At 41.6% G+C, this 25,039-nt stretch overlaps 1 protein-coding gene across 3 annotated transcripts in view; it reads left to right on the forward strand.

The window, feature by feature from the left end:
• The first annotated feature begins 12,410 nt into the window (after positions 1 to 12,410).
• The window catches only part of FER (FER tyrosine kinase), a 159,407-nt gene continuing 146,778 nt past the window's right edge, over positions 12,411 to 25,039 (forward strand). For 2 of the 3 annotated variants that reach the window (XM_072359817.1, XM_072359819.1), the window contains exon 1: positions 12,411 to 12,492. The gene's annotated coding sequence lies outside the window, so the exon portion shown is untranslated. The remainder of the gene's footprint in view (positions 12,493 to 25,039) is intronic. The other variant, XM_072359818.1, reaches the window with a different exon arrangement.

Genomic DNA, 25,039 nt, shown 5'->3' on the forward strand with positions numbered 1-25,039 from the left:
ATGATAATGAATTTGGGGTTTCCAAAGAATATTAAAACCCTCTGTTTTACATGGAGTTAAATTATTTTGAAAGAAATTTCAAACATTGTCAGATATTTCCTAAAAACTATCAAGAAGTTGTAATGAAAGATGAGCTTCAGCATGCCTGAGTATTTCAGAGACTGTTCTGTGTCAGTTAAGGGTAACCAAAGGTTTAGCCATTTGTGGGAGGTTCACAAGATCCAAGCAGAAACCTTAACCCTTACTATAACAGCTACTGTTTGGAATTTAAGCAAAAATATAACTCGTAATAAATAGCTAATGTACTTACAGTAATTGTTCTGCATATCTGAATGTGGGAAACAATGAATTAGTGCCCAAATTGATATGCCATTAATATATATTTTTCTTTTACCTCACTGTCTTACTGGTAGAAGCCAACAGCTTTTCCAAAAAGGATGACTACGCTCATTTGTCATATGAAAACAGAGGACAAATTCCAAGACAAAGGAATGGAACATGTGAAATTAATTTTCTAAAACACAGTGATACAACATTGCTTTCATTTCCTTCTTAATGCACGTAGAAACATAAAGAGGTCCTTCGTTTCAGTGTTTCAGCAGAATATTTGATAGTGTTAAGTATCATTATACATAAAGTTGAATAATGATACTGTTTCAGACTAAACCTATCAAGATTTGTCAGTTTCTAATTGCCAGTAATATCTAATTGTACTTTCCCTTTCAAGATTCTGCAACAATGGACAATTTTTGGTACACTTTCATGAATGTGGATTCAGGATTTGAATTTGGCTTGGATTCTTCCATCACAAAGAATAAGCTTAGGAAAAGTCAAAGAAATGGATAAATGAAGGCCGTTTTTTTTCTAGCATTCCTTGGATACACATGTAAAATATATTAAACAGATTCAAATAATACAGTAGTACATTGACTTTCATAAAGGTCTATGTCCTACTGTAAATTGTACTTAGACTGTGTGACATTTAAACCTATTGTACCCACTTCATGTTTTAAAATAAGTCATTTAAGGTAGATAGAAAATTGATAAGAATTCCTGTACATGAGGTTCCTTTACACCACGTTACAAGACTGTCAGCATTGTAATCTGTGTGAAGTAGAGCATACAAACCATGTCATGGTGTTATGATTTTTGCTATTGGTTCCACATCATAACATCATGTAAAGCTTGGGGAATTAAACAGTTAATACTTCAGTTCTGTGGACTGATGACTTTCTGGATACCTTATTCTCAAAAGAGAAGAACTACATACCCCAGAGGACTTTGTGTTCAGAGGGGAAGATAAGGCCTGCAAGTCACATGACTCTCCATTTTCTTGCTGCCTGGCAGCGTGTGCTGGCTCAAATTGGCCCATAAACCATCAACACTCCTCCCTTCCCCTCCTGTCTGGGCCGGTGGGCCTGTGGGCTTGCTGTTCCACTGTCATGGACACAGATAGCTCTAGATAACACTACGACAACATGTTTCAAACCAAAATTTCTCACTGATATTTCTCATGCTTACAATGCCATAAGATACTGCATCTAATTGGTATGAAGGTTCCATGGAACAGCACACAGATTATGTACTTACTTCATTAGGGTGCATCTCTTCCCAAGGATCAAAGATCTGTTACTAAAATCTGTGAGAAGACAGACAGTATCCAAAGAAAACATTTACAATTTGATTCCTGAAGGTTAGCATGTGGTAGTTAGTTCTGAGTCTATCCATCTGAGAAATCGAAGTACACATCTATGAAAACAATATATATTCTGATAATACTGGATGAAAATAGCTTTTCTTAAAAAACAAAAACAAAAACAAACAAACAAAAAAACCCACAGGAGTGTCAGAAAATCTAAAAACCCTGTTTTTAATGTTAGTTATAGTAAGATGGTGAACCAACAGTTTCATTAGAGATTAAGAAAATCAGTAGGAATGTAGTATGAATAGAAAGGTGTGGATTCCATTTACCACATTCTTCCAGTGCTACAGCACCTTTGCAAATAGTCCCAGTGCACATCCGTGGACAAAGGGACTTTCCAAAAATATTTATATACTTTAGCCTCCAGCTGCTGTGATTGTTTTTTAATTCAGCTTATCAGATAATAATTTTCAACTGTAGCTGACAGTTTCCGTCAGTGACAGGCTAAGAGAAATGAAACAAAAACCAGATACATTTATCTCAAGCTTTTACAGGTCTTCTAAATAATTGTTACAGACATTCACAATAAACAATGAACTTTTCAGACAGCTTTTTGGTGAGACACAACACCCATTATGCATGGCACCCAATTTGTGCCAAGTAAGCAATAAAACTCAAGACAAGAAAAACAAAGGATTTCTTCCTGGATTTAATGATACAGCTATCATCAAATCCAGCTATCAAGTGAATATGGAATTAGGGATGGATATGATGCTCCGGCTTGCACTAAGTTATACCAGATTTTCTGTAGTGCCATCTGGTGACAGCTGGCTTCATGTAAATATTCATATGGCATTTCAAGATGAATGTGAGAAACGTTTTTAGATAGTACTATTGTTTTAAAAAAATGAAGGAAAAAAAATACAGAAAGGACAGATATCACCGCTTATACTTACTCAAATTATTTCTTTAGAGAAGAAATAAAAAACAGGATGGCAGGGAATGTAGTAAACTTATTACAACTTTGTTTAATTGCATACAAAGACCTATCTTAAAATATACTCATTAAACTTGCTACAGCAGGTACTCCTTTAGGAGGGAAATAATAGAGTCATGACTCTCAAAACTGCTACTAATACATTAACACCATGTAAGATCTACACAACAGAGGCATGGACAGAATCCGACTCCCTCGATCAACATTCATTTGTCCTAATCCTTAAACTTCTGAACTACCTCTTTCTCTTTGCAGTTTTCATCTTCATTCACTAAATATATTCCAAGTCTGGCTTGGCTTTAAACATTGTCTCTTGCAGTATTCCTATATCCAGGTTAGGCTTTTATGGATGTAAAAACTAAAAAAAAATGGGGATCTGCAATAGTGGAAGACACCTGGAGGTCCTGCTATACAGTAAACTTAGCACAAGCCAGATGGGCAAGAAAGCAAGCCATCATCAACCCAGACATCACTCACTCAAGCACAGACCAAGGCAAGGGTCTACTCATCTTTATGCCACACTTTGTAAAGAACGACTAGAGAAATACTGCATCCAGTTTTTAATACCTAATACAAGAAATGCTGACAAACCAGAGCGGGTTAAGCAGAAGACCACAAAAAGAGTCTCCACCTCTCTCAAATATTAATTCCTGGTAACCCGCTGCTAGGATACTGAGTGCATGAATAGATCTTCTAATAGAATCTTAGAATCATGGGTTGGAAAAGATCTCCAAGATCATCTAGTCCAACTGTCCACCTACTACCAATATTTCCCCACTAAACCACATCCCTTTTTACAACATCTAAACATTTCTTGAACATCTCCAGGAACGGTGACTCAAGCACCTCCCTGGGTAGCCCATTGCAGTACCTAACCACTCTTTTGGAGAAGAAATTTTTCCTCATATCCAACTTGAACTTCCCCTGCCACAACTTCAGGTCATTCCTTCTAGTCCAATCACTAGTTAACGAGGGAGGTCAACCCCTACCTTTCCACAATCTTCTTTCTGAAAGTTGTAGAGTGCAGTGAGATCTCCCTTGAGCCTTCTTTTCTCCAGACTAAACAATCCCATTTTCCTCAGTCACTCCTCATGCAACTTCAGGTAAGCCTCAACCATCACTCCCAGGTACATTTCCTCCACACAGTCTTCTAGCCACTGTGCCCTGAGCCTGTAGTGTTGCCTGAGGTTATGTCCAAAGTGCAGGATCAGGAACTTCATCCCACTGGCTTTAGTCCAACTACCCAGCCAGCTCAGATCCCTCTTCAGGGCCTTCCTACCCTCAGGCAGATAGACACTTCCTCCCAGCTTGGAAACATCTGCAAGCTTACTGAGGGTGCACTCAATCTTCTCACACAGCTCATTGATAAAGATTTTAAACAGGACAGGTTCCAATACTGACCCCTGGGGAACACCACTTGTGAGTAGTCACCAACTGGATTTAACTCCTTTCACCTCTCTGTGCCCAGCCCTCCACGCAGCTCTTTACCCAGCAAAGAATGTATCTACTCAAATTGTGGGTTGCCATCTTTCCCAAGAAAATACTATGGGACACAGTGTCAAAGGTTTCGCTGAAGTCTAGGTAGACTTTTCCTCATCCACCAGTCAGGTCACTTGATCACTGGAGGAGTTCAGGTTGGTCTAGCATGTCCTGCCCTTTGTGAAGTCATACTGGCTGGGTCTGTCCCATGTCATCTCGCATGAGGTGATCTGTTCCACAACCTTCTATGACACTGAGGTCAGGCAGAGACAGACCTGTAGTTCCCCAGATCCTCCTTACAACCCTTCTTACAGATGAGTCATGTTGGCTAGCCTCTGATCCTCTTGGACCTATCTGGTGGCTGATAGATGGTGGAAAGCAGCTTGTCAGTCACTGCCACCAGCTTCCTCAGCACCCTTGGTGAATCTTATCCTTCCTCATGAACTTGTGATGGTCCAGCTATAGTAGCAGGTCTCTAATTATCTCCAAATGAACTGTGGGGGGTTTATTCTGTTTCTCATCCCAGACTTCCACGTCAGGGAGTAGAGTACCCTATGGATGTCATACCCTATTGGTATGATTTTTGAAGACAGAAGAAAAGAAGGCATTGAGAATATCAACCTTTTCCTTATCCTCAGAAGTCATGTTTTTTTTTGCTGCATCACCAGTAAAGGCTGGAGACTATTAGCCCTCCTCTATCTGTTAATATCTTTGTAAAAAAGCTTTTTGTTCTCTATTACTATGCTGGCCAGGTTTAGTTCAAGCTGGACTTTTGCCTAATTTTCTCCCTGCATGTCCTAAAATCTTCTTTGTACTCTCTCTGCCTTGCTTGTCCCTTCTTTCACATGAGGTAGATTTTCTCTTTGACACTCAGAAAAAGGCCTCTGTTCATCTCTCCCTGTGCTCTTCCTGACTGGCTCTGTGGGCTCCATGAGATCCTCACCCAGATGGTGGAGCACCACCCTCCCAATGGGCATAGAGGTTCCAATTAAGCTTAGCACAAGACTTCTGATTATTAGGAGTGCTGCACATCTGCCCACATATTTTACAGATGCTGGCCTGCTGGCTAACCTCTTGGCTTGATCTTGGATCTGCCTGATCCTCACAGATTTATGAAGTGTCCTGGACATGGGACTCCTATCCTAAATCCAGCAGCTCCCACCCACCCTGCTGCCTCCCTGGTGAGGGTGGCCATTGAGGTCTCTAGAATTCTCTTTGATTACATGACTCCTGGGGAGACACTGGCCTTTAGAAAGCACTTAGCTCTCCCTGTGACCTGGCACCTTTACTCTTAAGTACATTTTGAGGAGGCCAGCTGTCCACATTTATATAAAAATACTTAAATTTAGGTGTATAAATTGCTTGCTTGGATAATCCATAGAAAAGGTGCCACTGGATTATGTACTTCATATGAAAGTCCATTTTGAAGTCTTATACAATAATTAAACTCACCATAGTGCAACAAGGCCAGTCTTCCCACACGCTGTTTTCAAGGCTGGGCATGTTGTTGCATTTATAAAATATATATAAAAAGAGACTCAGATAAATATGTAAAATGTGTCTTTCCATGTGCTAGCTTGATTATCTAAAAGGATCACAATAAATCAGAACAAAATTGTATTTTCTGTCTTTGAAAAAGGGTTTTTTTTGTTTTTTGTTTTTAGCTAAACAAACACTAACACTCTTCCAGATATTTAATACAAAATATCCAAGCAATTTCTGTAACTTCATATTTAACAGCATGTGAGGAATGCTGATAAGCTACAGGCATTTTATTCTGTGCAGTTATAGTAGCAATTCTAGCGCAGGTTCTACTAAAATAGTATCAGTGTTATCATAGAATACCTATCAGAGCAGGAAGAAAGCTTGTGTATTACAGTAAACACTATTATCAAACACTGTACAGATAAAACAGAGATGAGATTAATATTTCTGAAACAAAGTAAACGATATTTTCATAAGCAGTGAATCTGAAGCAACTCAGATTGTCTTTGGATTCTAGAGGGCACAATTTATTTACTCTAACTGATGAGACAAGGGCAAAAAGACACTGATCAATTTGTTGTAGTTTTACCTGCAGTAGTTCAAAACTGGAGGATGGATATCTGCCTGTTTTTCATTTGGTGTATACTGTTGCGAGCTGTGGAATTCATACTCTTGGGCACTGGATGTACTACCACTCACATTGACATACATTGGCTTCAGTATACAAGGTAGCAGAACTTTACAGGGCATGCCTCCCACTATATGGAATAATGATAGCTGTTCCATAACATTCCCATTTGAAATCCTACTGATGGTTTCAGTGTGCTTTGCTGACCAAAGAACTCTTTAAAAAGTGTGTGCACACTCACTCATCCCTAAACGACCATGTAGACCTTCTAGCAACTATCTAAATTGTAGAGAAGTGGTACAGTATGATAAAGACTTACTGACTGACCAGTATTACAGTATCACATTACACACCCCAGGAAGCATGAACTGAATTTCCAGAGCTAGGAGCTAACCCACTGGCTATACTTTTAATATCAGCAAGTAGCTGTAGAAAACCTTGAATTTAAACCCAAGAAATCTATTCTTTCTTTCTCTCTCCCTTCCCATTTTAAAAATATTGAAAAGAAAGTTCTTGTGTCTCTCCCCAAGAGCTTCAACGTCAATAATGAAAAAATTGACTTTTTCTTCCTTGGGAACTCCTGAGTTGTCTCTTCCTAAGTTCTCCTGCTGCATGTCATGTAATTATGTGGTGTTTCTCATGTTACTAAAAGGTAATGAAAAATACTGCCAGACAAGATGTATCTGCTCTGAAAAGACACAGGATTTTAATATGATTTTTCTGACACCAAAGCATCAGTAATACCTCAGCTCTTTCCCTGACCTGCATTTGGGATGCAAAAACCAAATTTAAAGTGCAGAGCAACTCTAATTCCACACAGGAGAAAAAAAAAAAAAAAAAAAGTACAGAAATGGGAAGCTGAGAAAGTCTCTAAACAGGATTTAATATTAAAATTGTCTTTGACATCAGGCAAAGGATGAAATATATGCAAAGGAATTTGACTACACAAACAGGCATCCTTGGATACTTTCAAGGTGAGGCTGCAGCAGGCCCTGGGCTACCTGATCTAGTTGTAGATGTCCCTGTTCATTGCAGGGGAGTTGGACTAGATGACCTTTAAAGGTCCCTTCCAACTCTAAGTATTCTATAATTCTATGATTCTATGACCTCTCCTCATCATCAGTCTTTGAAGTTGTCAGGTTAGTCAACTCACCATGTTGCTTTGGGCCAGTTTATACACTCCTCATCCTAAATGCTTCTCAGAAAAGACACATAAGAGGAACGTAATCTTACAGACTCCCTTTCTGTGTCCTATCAGCCTTCTTGCAAATGTGCGAGGTAATCAAGATGTTGACCATCATCTTCTCTCTTCTCCTGAAGAATTATCTTCAGCTGCTGCTTCCATTTTAGAAAGACTAGTACCCTTCACCACAGCAGGCATAATCATAATCATAAACTATTCAGATGGATTGAATCATCATACATCAAAAGAAAAATGATGTCTTAAAGCAAATGCCCAACATATAGTTCATGGATCTAAACCTCCTATCTTAAAGATTATTTTGTTTTGTTTATATTTATGCTTATCAGTTTTGTTCAGAAGGTAATCCCACCCATAGCCGTGTCAGTTTGACCTAGGGCAGTGGAACACATTGCAGCATGAGAAAAGGGAGATGCAATGTGATAGAGGGATAGGATTACCTGAAAGAAGTTCTACTTCAATGTGCTTTTTTTCTTAATACAGCTATTTCATCCATTTATAAAGCTATATGTGCAGTGAAGCATTTAACATAGTTAAGGATGTGTGAACCTACACTTTGTCTTCTCGTCTGAGTAGATATGGCAGTGAACAAATACAAAAATTTAGGTATGTATAATCTATTTAGAACAATAGCAGACCTTTTTTTCTTTTTAGGTAGGGTCATTTCCTTTGTCTACCTCACAGAACTGCTGCATAAACCTCTGAATGTCTGTGGGCAGAAGTGGTGGAACAGCATGATGAAGATTAAGGAGAGGAACACCTGGTGGTGGAAGTTTTGGTAGAAGGAGCAGGACTGATCTAAGTTATTCTACCTGCAGACTTCACATCATGAATCTACAGTCTGAGAGAAAAGATCAACAGGAGACTCACAGTGCTTTTATTTTCTATTGACCAGGTGGTTTTTGGACCATGTGAATCATAAACATCCACACCTTTCTTTCTTCTAACTAAGAAGCACAACAAAAATCCTGTGACTTTCTAGGAGAGACATTTAGCTGAGACGTTAAGAGTAATGACTAGCTTTTAAATCAGAAAGTGAAGGGGAACTTGAAATTATATATATATATGTATATATACATATATATATTTAAAGAAAAAATATATATATCTACACACACACACACACACATATATATATTATAATATTATAATATTATATATATATATAATATTATAATATTATAATATAATATTATATATTATATATATATATATATTTTTTTTTTTTTCAGGAAGGAAATATTGCAGGTTAGCAATGCTTGCTCCATAGAACTAAAGGTGGGAAAACAAAAACAGAAAACAGTGCATCAGTCCGCAATGCCATCTGACGTACACAATGAACTGGGGTTTGCATATTAAGAAAAAGCATCCAGTGACTTTACATGAGCTCTGTAAACGACATTTTAATTGGCCTAAGTGCACAAGAATGTATCTATAGGGCTTCTGACCACTTTGGCTCCCTCTCTCATTACTAACTGGCACAGTGCATCATTTACATCCCAGATTCAGACTACAGCTCTGTCTGTTCTGGGAATTGAGCAGTATATCTGTGACTACCTTTTAGGTTGCATCATATGACTCTGATTAATGATAACATCTGTAAATTTATCAGGAATTTAAACAGCCTTAGGAAATTGGAGATTTGAATGCTTGTCCTTAGCAACAGATTACATCTGGCTCCCCATTTCATGCTTGTTTTCTATTCAAGCATTAGCAAAAATCACTAGCTCTTTATAAGAGTGAATCATGCTTTCAGTTTTCTCAAATGATTGGTAATCTTCCATTCTGACTGCTGAGTTTTTCTTCTCATCTTTAAAACTAAACAGAACGTGCTTGCATCTATTTTTTTTTTCTGGTGTGAGTAAGCTGAAAGTCTGAATTCTCTCAATGAGGTTTTGTTGCAGAGTCCATCTTGCACACAACTACTGCAACTAATAAACAGTGTGTGTCAGTATGCCCATAGGTACATGTGCCTGCCTGCCTGTGTATGTAAACACACAGATATGAAAATACATCTCACATATAAATGACCAGTGTTTTCTTCTGCAAATCCCACTATCTTCTATTTAGCCACCATGCCCAAGGGAGGCAGTTATTCAAGTTAATCTGTTGATGTACGAAAAAGCAATAAATAGCAGTTACTAGGGTTTAAAACTGGGAAAACCCTGTCAGGTTACTCTGAGGAAATCTCCACGCACATTATACACAAAATGTGTGGTTTTAAATAACACAGCACAGACTTGAAAAGGGTCTGAAGGCAGCACTAGTCAGATCGTGGTGTTGTCATAGTAACAGACATTGAAATTCAAAATATGAAGCACAAAATGGGGGTAGGAGAAAAAGAAGGGTAGAGAATAGAAAAATATCAAGTAATCATGACAATCTTTAAAAAGAATATGAAAATCAGACTTTCATGACCTGTGACAGAAATAATTCAAATATACTTATTCTGTGCATTACTGCTTGCATTTGTTTACCTTTTCCATACAACAATTTGAAGATGCTTTATAAATATTGATAATCTATGCCTTATAACATCCCTCCAGGGAAGTATTAATGTTACTATTTACAGACAGAAATACTGAGGCAGAGAGAGAGGTTTGTTCAAGTAGAATGCCTATAGCAGAGGTGAAAAGAAGAAGTTCATCTGCTCTGCTCTGCACTAACTTGGTCTTCATTTTATTGCTTTAACATGCCTAGGTTTTATGATGCTATTCTCTTGTTATGCAACAGAAGAATCAGAATAAACTTCATGCATTTTCATAATAGTGGTAGTAACAGCACTCTGTATCTGACACAAAAGCTCCAGTGCCTTTCCACAGTGTCTGCAGGTATTAAAATCTGTCTATAGTATTTTGTTATAAGAATAATAATAGTAAATACAGCGAGAATAAGTACAATAATAACCTCCCTCCCTCCCTCCCTCCCTCCCTCCCTCCCTCCCTCCCTCCCTCCCTTCCTCCCTTCCTCCCTTCCTTCCTTCCTTCCTTCCTTCCTTCCTTCCTTCCTTCCTTCCTTCCTTCCTTCCTTCCTTCCTTCCTTCCTTCCTTCCTTCCTTCCTTCCTTCCTTCCTTCCTTCCTTCCTTCCTTCCTTCCTTCCTTCCTTCCTTCCTTCCTTCCTTCCTTCCTTCCTTCCTTCCTTCCTTCCCAGAAGAATATATTCATTCATGCCTAACTCATCAAGGAGCTATACCAAATCTTACTTAACAGGGAAAAATAACTGTGCTGTTTTCAGGGATTAAGAAGTCTTGTTGGTCAAAAACCTGAGAGTACCAGACATTTTTTTCTTTCTATTTTTATTCCTCACTGACATCTCTTTGCAATATTTTATTCTACATCTGTAACTATTTCTCTGTGCTACTGACTTGTGTATAATAGAATTCTGACTGTTGCCGTGAGATTTTTTTTTTTTTTATGTTGAATTTTGCAGTGACTTCCACATTAATTTAGCATCTTGAAGGAGTGATAATGAGGAACTTTCTCTCTCTCTCTATTTCCTACATTTTTATTTCCCTTCCAGGCATGTAGTATAATTTGAAGTTGCTGTCATTCTTGAAGTAATGTAACACTACAGTATCTGTCTCCTGAGAATAACTTTAAGGTTTTTGAAAACGAGTATCAGCAGCAGAAACCAGACAACTTGTATGTAGCATTCAGGAAGTTTAGGCAATGAGCGATAAACAAAGAAACTAGATAAAGGGAGAGAGGAAGCTTTCAAAATGATGAAAATGTGCTGACTGAACTATGAGCTGGCAACATACCAGAAGACTGCAGAAAACAATCAAAATACAAAAAGAAAACGACTGCTGAAACCTAGAGCTTGACTGACTAGAACAAAAGTTCTACTACTGAGGAAGCAAACTCCCTGGGATTTCTAGGGTCATGATGACTCTAGAAGGACTAGATCTATTCTAGGGTCACAATGACTGACAATCATCTAGTAATTAGAAAGCTAGCAGAAATCAAAGCATGAGTTCACAGAGAATGAATAATGTGAGAGGTGAAGACAGAAGCAAGGTACTACGCCAAGTTCTTCACGTAATTTTCCTAGACAGATACTACTGCTCCAGCTAACGCTCCAGCTTTTGACCAGGAAGAACTCTGCCTGGCAGATGCTGAGGTGCTGTACCAGAGACCACTGCATTTGTTCAGGAACTCACTGTGCTCCGTATTTTGCAGCCAGGTCTGAAGCCACACTTCTGTGCTACCACTGTCCAAGCTAGCAGATTCAAGGTAGTGACACTGACCGGATTTACTCCAGTTTGGCTTTTCTGCTTCCTGAGTGGGGCAGAACAGGTCATTCACGCATTGCGCTGAGTGGAGAACAAGAAGTCTGGGGTGGTGAAAACAGAGGACTATATCTTCAGGCTGGTAGGAATAAATCATGTAAGGTCTTCTCCAGCAAATATTCTGCTCCTAATGCCTGAACTCAGCCACCTGCCTCACTCTCAGGTGGATGTTCTACGTGGCAACACTGGCTTGTGAGCACATGATGCTAACAAGAAGACGTGTGCTTATTTTCTGAGATTGCTCCTAGGTGCCAGAATTACGAAGGTTAAAAGTAGCATTAAAACGCGCTTAGTGAGAACCCAGCCCAACAACAAGCTGCGGAGCGCAATTTTTCAGTGTTGTATGATCTGTATCTTTATTTACGCTATTTATCTTCAGCAGGCACTTCTCGAAGCTGCCTCGCTCCCCAGGACCGCTTCCCCCCCACCCCACCCGCCGGCGCCAGCCAGGTCAGGTCTGGGGCGTTCCCGCAGCGCGGCCTCCGCGGTGCCGAGGGGGGATCCCACCCATCACCCCCAGTCCTCGACGCCGCTCTAGTCCCGCCCCTCCCCGCCTTCCGCCAATCAACTCACGCTCTGAGCCGAGGGGCGGCAGCTGTGGCGCGTGTTCCCTCGCTGATTGGCCAGCAGTCACCGAGCGTCACCCGGGGGCGGAGAGCGCCAGGAGTGGCTGAGCGGGAGAAGCCAGCCGGGAGCTGATTCGCCGCCGTGTGTCACGTGGTACTGCGAGGGTTGTGACGCCCGCCGTGGCGGAGGGGCTCGGCTTGTCAGGTAGGTGGGTGCCGTGTGCGCCGCCGCCGCCGGTGCCCGCGCCTCGCCGGCGGCGCCGGGCCCTCGGGGTGCGGCTGCCCACCTCGTGCCCGGTCTGGCCCGGCCGTGCCGCGGGGAGGGGGACGCGGAGCGGGTAGGCCAGGCCCAGCCCGGCCAGGCGCGGGGCTTCACCTGCGGGCGGGGCGGGGCGGACGCCGCTCGCGCTTCTCTCCGAAGGGGCTGCGGCGGCATCCAGCCGCTTCCCCGGGCCCGGCGCGGGGCGGCGGCTCCGGTTCCAGCCCGCCCGGCGGCGGCTCCGCCCCGCGAGGCAGGAGGCGCGGCGGGCGCCATCCCCGCCCCCGCCCAAGGGACTGCTGCCGGGGCCGGGGGGTCCGAGCTCGGCGGAGCGGACAGGAAGAGGGCAGCGCCCGGCGGCGTCACTATCGCGGGCCGAGGGTCGGCGACTGCCGCTCTGCCGTGTCCCACAGCGAACCGTCCCACCTCTCCTTGTTCCCCTCCGGTGGTGCCTCGAGGGCTGGAGGCTTATTAACTCCTCGCAGGTTCGGGCTCGAGGGTGCAGCAGGCGCTTCTTAAGGCCGCAGTGTGTGTGATGTTCTTCCGCTCCAGGCAGATACAGCTTGTCAGCTCCTGGCTTGGCATCTTGGGGGGCGCGACAAGCTCAAGTGTGCAGATTGGCATTACCTGTTCTTTTCCATGCAGGGATGCTACTTTTCCATTGAACATACCAATGTGGACACTTCTGGGTTTGTTGCTCTTTTCAACAACCCGTTTTCTGTTATTGTAACAGGAGAAAAAGGAAGTGGAACCTCCCAGCGATGTGACATAACTTTCCCACGCTCTGTAACAAACTTCCTCAGAGTAACTCTGATGCTGTGCCTTATCTTGTTTTCATCATCTTTGAACTAGTTGCAACATGGGCCACATCTGAAACTCTTGATTTTCAAGACCAGAAGAATTTAATGGGTGTTATTTTAAGTGTACTGACAAGATCATACACGGTAAAGGTGTGTTTTCCAGCAGAGATCACTGGTGTGGTGAGCTGTGTGTGCGAGTCTTTGGGAGGTGCCAGGAGGCTGGAAGTTGATACGTGCAATCCGTCTGCAATCAAAACAGATTGCTACTGATGCACGTGCTGTGGGATGAGTTATGGTAATGATTACTGTTAGTGTGACGAATACCTGTTTCCTCCTTTAACTAGTTCAGTTTTGATTTATTATGGCACACTGTCAGTGGTGCTGCAACTTAGGAATGTTCAATTGTGCAGTGTTACCCCTAGAGGAGCTGAGCTTTGGGGGTACTTTTAGAAGGGAAAGATATAAAAAATAAGAAGAATAAGGGTAAGGTATATATGAAGCCCTATACATACAAGGTTCCTTTCTGACTGACCAAAAGCTTGGTAAGGCCTTATGTTGTATCAGGGAGGTTCAGATTGAATATTAGGAAGGGCCTCTCAGAATAAGCAGTAATGCATTGGGTCAGGCTGCCCAGGAAGGTGGTGGAGTGGCTGTCTGGAGGTGTTCAGGAAACATATGCACGTGCCTCTGAAGGACGTGAGTTGACAGTTGGACTAGATGGTTGTAGAGGTCTTTTCTGACCTTAACGATGCTATGATTTTATGATTTAATTATCACCAAGACCCTCAGAACCATAGAATGATTTGGGTTGGAAGGGACCTCAAAGATTGTCTGATTTCAGCCTCTGTGATGCAGGCAGGATTGACACCTTCTCAATCAGGCGCTATCCAGCCTGACCTTGAACAGCTCCAGGGATGGGACATCCACAGCTTCTCAGGGCAGCCTGAGCCTTCCTGCTTTCCCACAAGTGCAACTTCATTCATTACTGAATCTCTCAGGAATGTTCTCCTTCAGTTGGTGTTTGGAGTGCTGTGTTAAGCACATCTGAAATCTCGAGGTCACTTGACTGAGCACAGGCTGGGGTAAGGGATGGAAGGATTATAAGGCAGGGTGACACGAAGGAAAAGTGGGCAGCCTTCCTTAGGAGGGGCGCAGGTGAACATGTGCTTCACTGTAAGGAGGAGGCTGATCACAGGGAAGCAAGAGCAAGTGACTGCATGCTGCACTGCAAGCAGGTACTGCAGTTTTATTTCTTTCGCTGAAGGCATTCTCTGCCTGGGTTGGTGCTTCACAAAGCGTGCAGGAGGGTTTGCTGACAACGGGCAGGCTGGGCCTAGGCTCCAGCCCCAGGCAGGCTTCCCATGGCCTGTGCTGTGCCTGTGCAGAGACCCCACTTCCTGCCTGCTGCTAGGGGAGGTGGGCCGTCCTGTTGGCCCTTGGGCTGGCAGCTGGCCGGCACTGTGCCTTACAAGGAGGTGGGCGAGCTGCATGAGGTCACCGCTTCACAGGGAGGGGGATTTTCTTCATTGTGTGGGAAGTGGGTCTGGAAGAGGAAGGGGGAGTCTTTGGCTGAGGGGAGGGAGGAGGAGTGGCAAGAGGAGAGCTGAAGTTCCCTTCTGCAGAAAGTAAAATGTTTACGCCCTCTTATCTGGAGATAAAGGAGGCTGCCTTGTAGTACTTGCCTTTTAAACACAGATTTAGAAAACTTGAGCAGGGAGGACTCTTACACAGGAGGGGGAGACTTGGAATGGTTGATTATTTGGCATTTAATTAAGGAGTAAAAGGATTTAAAGTACAGCGTGTGTAAATATGTGCATTTCCGCTGTATTACTTTTGCATTAGGTGATTACAGTGTCTTAGAGAAGATTTATTTTGAGAATCAATGGAATTCGCAACTTTGTTTTTGCATTCTAAGAGAGGATGGTTACCGGTATTTTTGAGAGGTACATGTGTGGTGGTGCATGGTGCGCAGCGCACAGGAAGTCTTCTAAGTGCTAAACATGCAGGGAGTATCTATAATTACTTGTTTTATCTTTAAGGACAACTTCTTGTGACGAGTAATTTGGATTTCCATCGTCTCATATCATGAAACCACATTTCAGGGTACTGCTGTAATTTTTTTTTTTATTTTAATTATTTTGACCAGTTCAAGTGCAGAGCTAGGTTTGTTTCAAGTGCAGTGAGTCTGAAGCAGTTTAGATTTTCTCTGTGTAGGGTGTTTCTCTGATGATAAGTTCCTGATAAGTTTGTGCTCAGCGTGGTTATTAATCTGAGTGATTGAATTGTACTTCATCTTCTACTTTAAGTCTCTGACTATAGTCACCGATCTCCTTTACGTTACTGCCTTTCTGCACTACATGGAAGGTGCCAAATGGTTTAACTTCAGCTTCCAGTTTTCTTTCCCACATCTGAGCTTGTTACTAACTGGCTCACTACACACGTGTAGTTGACACAGCCAAGCACGGAGACAGCTCCTCAGGCCCGTTGCTGTTCTGTGGCTTAGTGACTGTTCTCTTGCCAGGGGTACTAGTTTGTCAGAGTTCCTCATCTCCAAAATGTATTAATCAGCTGAGAGGACATAGTTCTGGTTGCTTAGTCATGTCTGTGTTGTGAGCTTGCTCCTTGGGCAGCAGGGATATTTCGTTAGGCTTGCTGGTGTCATTATGCTTTTTTTCTGCTGAGGGCAGAAGTACTACTTGGGCCAAGACTTGCACTTCGTTTCTTGTTTGGCAGAATGTTGTACAATAGCAGTAGTTGTGTACTTTGAGGTGCTCCTGTCACATAGCTCTGTATTGACACAATCATATGAAGCTTTCTACTATTACAGTAAAAATGTCATTTAGGATGTGCTTTACAATACTGCTTTCACAATAATGTAATCCATTTGGAACTATGGTTTCAGTAGGTGCCAGTAATGAAAATACACAATGAATAACTACTTAATTGCTTATAATGTTAAGCATTTTTCTACATGGTGTTCAGATCTTGGTTTGAAGACTGTCCTTTCACAAGGTCTTTTGTAATTTTCATCATAAAATCTTAGTGCCTCCAGCCTTTATTTCATATTATGGTTTTGGAAGCTATTTATTTTTGCTGAAGGAGCTGAGGCATGAAGAAATTAATACTTAGCATCAAAATAGATTACCATAATTAAGGCCTAATGAAAAATCAATTATCTTTTAAATAGAGACAACCCATGAAAAGTTTGTGAATTGTTTACTGTTATGAGAGTACTCTTCAACAGAAGAAGAAATGGGATCCAGAGTATTATTAATGTGTATTAATCACAAATCATTTGTTCCTGGAAACTGCCCATTTAGAAACTGGGAGACGTAACATTACAGCAATGAGTGTGATAGTATTGTGGAGATGAGCTTCTCTGACAGAATGCTGAATCGTCCCCAGAGCTCTCCATCCTCTAATAAATGAGTTGGGCGTTTATTGGGGGTTGTAGTTACAAGATCACATAATGCATGTTCCACAGGGGGTGGCATTCAGATTTTCAGCCTCAATTTTTAAATAGTTTAATTTTGTTACTTGATTTGTCAGCTCTGATGCTTTTCTTCAGCTCTGTTTATGCATGACTTTTTCTTTAGAAAAGCTGGAAAATCTGATTCTATACTTCTACAGCATATCGAAACACACATTGTTATCATATTTACATGGTCTGCAGTTTGTACTAAGAATGGCAATAGTAAATTGTTTGTTTTTTCTCTGAGCAGACTATCCTGGAGTACTACGAATATTATTTTCTGAGTAGTTAATAAAGGCAGGAATAAGCTTATTGAATATTTGGCGTTTAATGCTCAGACAAGTAACGTGTTAATAATATTTCAGCTGGTGTTGAATAAATGAGTTTTACTTTGGTAACCATGTGAACAATTAGGAGTATGGTCTTAGTATTAATCTGCTTAGTCTTTGAATACTTAAAGCCTCCCTTATCTGTCATACAACTTTATGCAGGGTTTTTATTTTTATTTTTAAAATAATGAAGTTAGTGTGTACTATATTGCCACCGGGTCTGTTAAGATGTAGCCTTTGAATATGTATTTTTTTTCTTATATTTTATCTCCTTTAGGGAATATCTGACTCTGTAGCAGTGGTTCTTCTTGGAGATGTTCATTAATGTAAGATAGGCTCCCACAAAACTTGTTCCAGAGAAGGTGGAGGGCTGTAGCAAATAAGGTGACTAAATTTAAAAAAAAAAAGTGAAGGTCTGGACAATTCTACAGAACACTGAAAAAAGATGTTTTTTTTTTGTTTTTTTTTTTTTAAAAAAGTCCTGTCCCTTCAGCAGACTGTTGTGACAAGTGCCACAAGCGTAACCAGTTTCAATGAAAATCATTCAGCTTAGGAGTGCCCTTCTACTGACAAAAAGCTAAAAGCATGGAAGCAGGGCACACACCTGCTTTTTTTGTTGGTGTGAGTTTGTTTTTGTGTGTTTAAAAATTAAAACACGCACACCAAAAAAACACCAAAAAACAAAACACTATGAGTGGTGTACTTTTTCTGAAGGAGAAAATCATTTCCATAATATATATGTTTGTTTACCAATGCAATACAAAAGATGTGGTAACTGAAGCTGAGCAGATAAAAGGAAATGCTTAATTTGCAAATGTACAGGGAAGTCAGCAGTTGAAAGTAAGAGAGAAATGGATTTGATGGACCACTCCCGTGGATAAAGAATTGGCTGGATGGTTGCACTCAGCTGTGGTCAGTTGTGCAATGCCCATGTGAATACTGGTGACAAGTGGCATTCCTCAGGGGTTGATGTTGGGACTGGTGCTGTTTAACATCTTTGTAGGAGTGGGATTGTGAGTGCACACTCGGCAAGTCTGCAGACAGCGCCAAGCAGGGTGCTGCAATTGATATGCTAGAGGAAAGGGATGCTATCCAGAAGGACCTGGACAGGTTTGAGAGTTTGGTCCATGCCAGTCTCAGGAAGTTCAACAAGGCCAAATGCAAGGTCCTGCATCTGCGTCAAGGCAGTCCCAGACACAGATACAGATTGGGTGGAGAATGTCTTAAGAGCAGCCCTGATGAGAAGGACTGGGGAGAGTCAGGTGATGAAAAGATTCAACAATGTGTGCTTGCAGCCCAGAAAGCCAATCATATCCTGGTTTGTATCAAGAGAAAAGTGACCAGTAGGTCAGAGGGAGGTGATTCTGCCCCTTTACTGTGCTATTACAAGACCCCCACCTGGAGTACTGCATCCAGTTCTGGAGCCCTCAACGCAAGGACATGGAACTGTTGGAGCAGGTCCAGAGGAGGGCCACAAAGATGATCAGGGAGCTAGAGCAGCTCTCTTACAAAGACAGGCCGGGAAGTCTCCAAGAAGACCTTACATCAGCTCTGCAGTAAATGAAGGGGGCATCCCTGTCTATAGGAGGGGGACTGGAACTAGATGATCTTAACAGTCCCTTCCCATCCAAACCATTCTATGATTCTATGAAATGTGCAGTTGAGAAACCGTAGAGAATTAAAGGCTTGTAAGAAAGATTCAATGACTTTTTGGTGACCATTTCTGCCTTTTGCACTTTTGCACTAGGTGAATGTTGAAAGTGGGAGTGGGAAATCCCTCATCAGTAAATGTGTTAAGTAAATCTGATTAAGAAAATTATTTGACATATGAGAATAAGTAATTTGTTCAAATCATTTTTTTTTTTTTTAAATTTTTATTTAATTGAAGGATTGCATGCTTAACTCTTATCAGAAATCTCAGTTTTATTAACTTTATTAACCTCCTTGTCTTCCTCTGGAGGTTAAAATAAGAATATCATCAGCTTATGTGGATTGTGTCTGCAGCATGGTCCATAAAGACATTACAGATTTAGCTGTTTAAACAGATGGTTGTTACCAGTTACTGCAACAGGATGGGTCATGTCTTAATGCATGGTTTTTCTTCGATTAAATTGGAATTTCGGATTTAAAGATTCACTTAGTGAAATTCCCTTTAAGTGCCCCAGAGAATAGTAAGGCAAGAATTCATGGAGGGATTTAAATAATTCTTGAAAGAAATACAAATGTTTCTATCATCTTTTTTTCTCTTTTTCTTTTTTTCTGAAGAATCACTGTCAGTGGTTCTGTGTTCTGAAGAATGGTGGTTTCATGAATAAAAAAAAAAAATAAAAAAATTAGCTGCTTGGTTTCCTCTCTGGAAAGGATACTTTTGACACACAGAAAGCTAACAAGCTACTCTTGTAACAAGCTCAATTAGACTGAGTCTTATGTGTGCAAACACATTTCCAACATCAAGCATTTGTGCATGCTTTTTACTGCTCTTGTGCACTTCACCATCTTTTTTTCAGGGACACTGGAGGTTAAATGTCCGCAACCTGTCTCAGTTTGTTCTAACATCCAGTGTGCCGTAATATAAGTAAACATAATTAAAGTTTAGTTCATTTATACATTTTCAAATGAGATAATGCGTTTCAGCAGTGTTCTTTGTAACTGTTCCCAGTTATGATGATGATGATGTCTGTGCAAAACTGACTGAAAAAGTAGGATAGCTTTTTCCATGTTTCCTGAAGAGTTATGTGTTTGTAAGGTGTTTGTATTAAAATTTGTCATGCATCTGAATTTGCACTGCAAGAACAATATTTGAGAAGTTGCAAATGCCTGTTTCAATCATGTCTATTGGGTGACTGCCCTTATAGTGAGAATCATTTTGTCTCATCTAAAAGAAAGAGTTATCACAGTAGGCATCGTTCAGGATGTGGAACATACAAAGGAAAAGTTATCCAGATGAGTTAGAGCAAATACAAATTTCAGGCAGTGCCTTTTATCAAATCACATTATATGGTTTATATCCTGCAGTGCAAGAGTCTGGAAAATCAGCTGTGAGGAAGGGGCTCTCTTCTTGGACTTGTGGTTCTTATGGGCTAGTTTCCTGTGTAAAGTACCATGAGCTGATCTACATTTAATGTGGTACAGTGCCAGGGAAATAAGCAACCTTGGGAAGGCTGAATGAACTCTGAGTTAACTAAGCAGAATGTTTAATAATCCAGAAGGTTGTCGTTAGTATAATGAAGGAGGAAAGAAGCAGCCACCACCATATCGCTTTCTGAGTTTCTTTTCAATGAATGATAAACACTCAGAACTGTACTATTGGCTTTGGGGAGAAATTTGGTCTGATGTTGGGCTACAGGGAGAAGATAATACAGTTGGATAATAATAGCCCTGTTCAGCATTGTAGGCTTGGGAAAGGGCGGCTTGAAAGTTGACTGTCAGAAAACAGGGTAGAGGGTGCCAGTTGTCAGCCTGCTGAGCATCAGTGAGCCAGCAGTGTGCCCAGATGGCCAAGAATGTCAGTGTCATCCTGGTCCTATGTATGGCATTGGTGAGACTGAAGCTTGGGTGCTTTGTTCAGTTTTGGACCCCTCCCCACAAGAAGAGCATTGAGTTGCTTGACTGTGTGCAGAGGGGAGCACCAAAGGTGGTGAAGAAATTGGAAAACAAGGTATGAGGATTTACTGAGGGGACTGTTTGGTCTGGAGAAGAGTAGGCAAATGGGGGACGTTATGGCTCTGTACAGCTGCCTGATAGGAGATTGAAGCAAACAGGGTATTACACAGAGAATCTCACACAGAACTGCAGGGATTCGAAAGAACCTTGAACAATCAAGCCCAACGCCCCTGCTAAAGTAGCTGTTTTACAATATGTTGCATAGGTAGACATTCATACAGGTCTTGAATATCTCCATAGAAGTGTCTCTGCAACTTCTCTGGGCAGTCTCTTATGGTGTTCTGCCATCCTTAGCATAAAGAAATTCTTCCGTGTGTTTGTATGGAGCTTTCTGTGTTCAAGGTATATCTATTATTCCTTGTCTTATTGCTTCACACCAGCAAGAAGAGTCTGGCCTCATCCGTTTGCTTTCTACCTGCCTTTGGACCACGAGTGTCCAACTTTTGGCTTGCCTGGGCTGCATGTAGTAAATAGAAATTGTCTTGGGACACATACAGGTAGGTTGCTCCAAAAGTAATGCCTCCTATTTATTTCTATGGAAACTACCACGGATATAAAGAGCACAATAACCCTGTTTGATAAGCAAATCTCAGCTACAAAACCGTAATTTCCAATGTAGTCACCACCATTAGCTATGCATTCTCACCCGTGATGAATAAGAGCCTACATACTGCATGCATTAAAATCTGAAACAGAGGAGGTGACTCACTGTCATCAAGACTGAAACACATAACCCACCACTCTGTTGTGCTCACATTCACTATTTGATCTCCATTAATGTTTAGCAAGCATCAGTGAATATCAGTAGGTGCAGTTTTTTCTGCATGGAGAAATTCAGTGACCTGCTTTTGCTTCATACGGACTTCATGTCAGACACCATTTGGCAGGCTGCCCCTCTGCTGCCATCTGTCACACAGCAACAACATGTCATGTAATATTGATAGGCAGGTTCTGCCTCTGCTGTCATACCACCTCTGTCCTCCTCTGATGCCACTGGCCAACATAATAAAATAGGAGGCATTACTTTTGGAGCAGCCCTCACAAAATACACGCTACTGATAATATATAAGTAACAAAACATTTTAAGTATTTTTCTTAAAACATTAAAACAACAAAAAAAGAGAAACAAAAAGATAAGACTAGTGGTGTATTTTGATCTTGTTTTGGTGAACCTGACACACCAATCCAGTTTGATGGCAGTGGCTGCAGTTCTTAGTGAGGTCTTAAGGTATTCATCAGAGATTTTTGATGAAATTTTACTCTTCCTGTACTTCATTTTTGACAGTAATTGTTCAAAATGTGTGTACTGTCAAAAAGCAAGGACATGAGTAAGGTATGGTTGTGGAGCAAAGGATGTTTTTCTCTAAGATACGGATCATGAAAGTCCAGTAAAAAGATGAGCTGACATTTTTTTAGTTGCATGTCGGGTTGCAAGGCTATACATTCCAATTGAAAATTTACAGGTTTATATCAACTGAGTATGTTTTCATACACCTAAATATTTTTATTTATTTTTATTTTTTGGTTTTTGTGTGGTAATCTTGAAACCTCGGGGTGTAGGGTGCAGTCAGCATGGCAACATGATCAAGGGACAGAATGCTATCTTGAGAGTCCTAGACAGGCTCAAGCAGTGGTTCCAGGAGAACTTCATGAAGTTCAGCACTGCAAAGTGCAAGGTCTTGGACGTGGGTCATGGCAACCTTCACTACTACCAATACAAGATTGGGGATTAAAAGATTGAACACAGCCCTGTAAATGACTTGGGGGTACTAGTGGATGAGGAGCTGGACATGAGGCAACAGTGTGCCTAGACAGACCTGGACTGTTTGGAGCGTGTCCAGAGGAAGGCCACAAAAATGATCCAAGGGATGGAACACCTCTTCTATGAGAGTACACTGAGAGGGCTGTGGCTAAAAGGCCTGTAGAAGAGACGAGGCTCCAAAGTGACCTGAAAGCAACCTTACAGTATCAAAGACGGGCTGTAAGAAAGAAGGGGACAGACTCTTTAGCAAGGTCCCCAGAACACGGGGAAATGGCTTCAAACTAAAAGAGGGTAGTTTTAGACTGGATATATAGAAAAAGTCTTTTATGGTGAAGGTGATAAGATGCTCAGACAGGCTGCCCAGAGATGTGGTAGAAGGTCTGTCCCTGGAGACGTTCAAGGTCAGGCCAGAGGGGGGCTTAGAGCAACCTGATATGGCTGCGGATGTTCCTGTTGACTACGGTGGGGTTGTACCCTAAGAACTCTGTGATTTTGTTTTCAGATTTCTTTATCAAAACAGAAATCACAGCTGCATATTTTTTGCTGTTCAGAGCCCTGAGTAAAGCCAGTGTATCAAAATGTGTAATATTTTTTTACCTTCGAGTCAGCACTGGCTTCCCCATGCCCTGGTTTCAGTTGACAGAACATTTAATAGTGCACTGATGATTTGGTTGTTGCTAAGCAATGGGCAGGTATCCAGGGCCGCTAACGCTGGCAAGAACCAACACCTTCAAATTGCGGGGACTGCATTGTGAGCCATGCTGCATGCTGTCTGCAGGCCATGGGTTGGACATGCCTGCTTTAGATATTTATAAACATTAATCAGATCCTCCTTCAGTCTTCCTTTCTCCGGGCTGGACAGACCCACATTACTCAGCCTCTCCTCATATGAAAGATGCTTTAGGCCCTTTATCATCATTGTGGCCCCGTACTGGACTCCTGGGAGATCCCTATCTTTCTTGAACTGGGGTACCCAAAATGGGACACAGTATTATAAATGTGACCTCATCAGGGCAGAGTAAAGAAGCAGGATTGATCACTTCCCTCAACCTGCTGGCCGCATTCTTTTTAATGCACTCCAGGATACCATTGGTCTTCTTGGCAACAAGGACACACTGCTGGCTCGTGGCCAGTCTGTGGTCCACCAGAACACCCAGGTCCTCTTCCATTGGTGGTCTTCTGCAGTGATGGCTGATATGAAATGAGGGAGTGGCTTCTAGCTGTGCTAGAGGAGATTAAGATTGGATATTAGGAAGAATTTATTTGTAGAGAGGTTGGTCTAGTATTGAAAAGGACTGCTGAAGGAAATGTTGGTGTTCTTACTCAAGGCATTTGAGGGATTTGTGAATGCAGCACTAAGGAACATGTAATATGTTCGTGTAAAAAAAGGAGAAATTTGTCATGGTGTTGGTCCATACTTTCATTCCTGCTTGATTTACATTAACTTTTGAATATGAAGGATGTACATAATACACATATATGGATATATATGAATGCAGACATGTGCGTACATAAAGAGGTGAGAGTCATGTCCTTAGTTTGGATCAGTACAGTTAGAAAGATGGAACATCTACAGCTTTAATTCAGGATTTTGACTGTCCACTCTGAAACAGATCAGAATAAGATACTCTGTACTGAGTGACTGGAATTGTTCCTCACAAGCTATGGAACACCCCCATTCCAATTCTGAATAAATTTGCGGAGTAGCCATGATCAAAGGAAGACTACAGGAACATTATTGTAAAGGGAAAGCTCAGTGGAGAGCTCGAACATTTAAGGAGGTTGGATATATTTGATCAGAGCTTCTGCTGAGATAGAATCGTTTTTACCAGCCTCATTCTGTTCAATCGGTTTTTCTGTTAACATCTAACACGGAGATAATTGTTGCACTACTGCTGAATGCAGAGTTCAGAGGAAATTCTTTGTTCAGGTCCTTTCTATTCAGGCTGTGCGTTTCTTTGGCTTCCCTTGCAGTCTGTAACCTAATTTAAAGGAAGTTTGATTCCTGGAAAAATACGGGAGGAAACCCGTCTTTATTTGTAATCCTGTGGGAGGTAATAAGAAACTAGGTGCATATTCCCTTTGTAAATGACATGTAGGGTCTGTGTGGTGTTTTCTATGTGGCATTGCCTCTTTCAGAGTTACCAGGAGTGCTGCAGTGAATCTTTGAGGCACAGTGGCTGAGTGTGATTGTGGCACTCTGTCTCGCTCTGCTCTTCTGAACCTGTAGCTGCCTTCATCTTTGTGTACTCTTCTCCCTGGTGAAATTCAGTCTCAATCATTGTCAGTGGTTCAGGCCCAGTTCAGCCTGGTTGTGTGACTAATGGCATGGGTGGGCCCACACACCCATTCCCCAAGATAGGTCTGGAAACAAAACTATCAGTGAGCTAAAGGAGACAACTCATTTACTAAATATGATAGTGGAATGTGAGAAAACACAATATAATACAATGGAATTAGAATCAAA

This window comes from Excalfactoria chinensis, chromosome Z, assembly GCF_039878825.1.
Source record: "Excalfactoria chinensis isolate bCotChi1 chromosome Z, bCotChi1.hap2, whole genome shotgun sequence".
NCBI lineage: Eukaryota > Metazoa > Chordata > Aves > Galliformes > Phasianidae > Excalfactoria > Excalfactoria chinensis.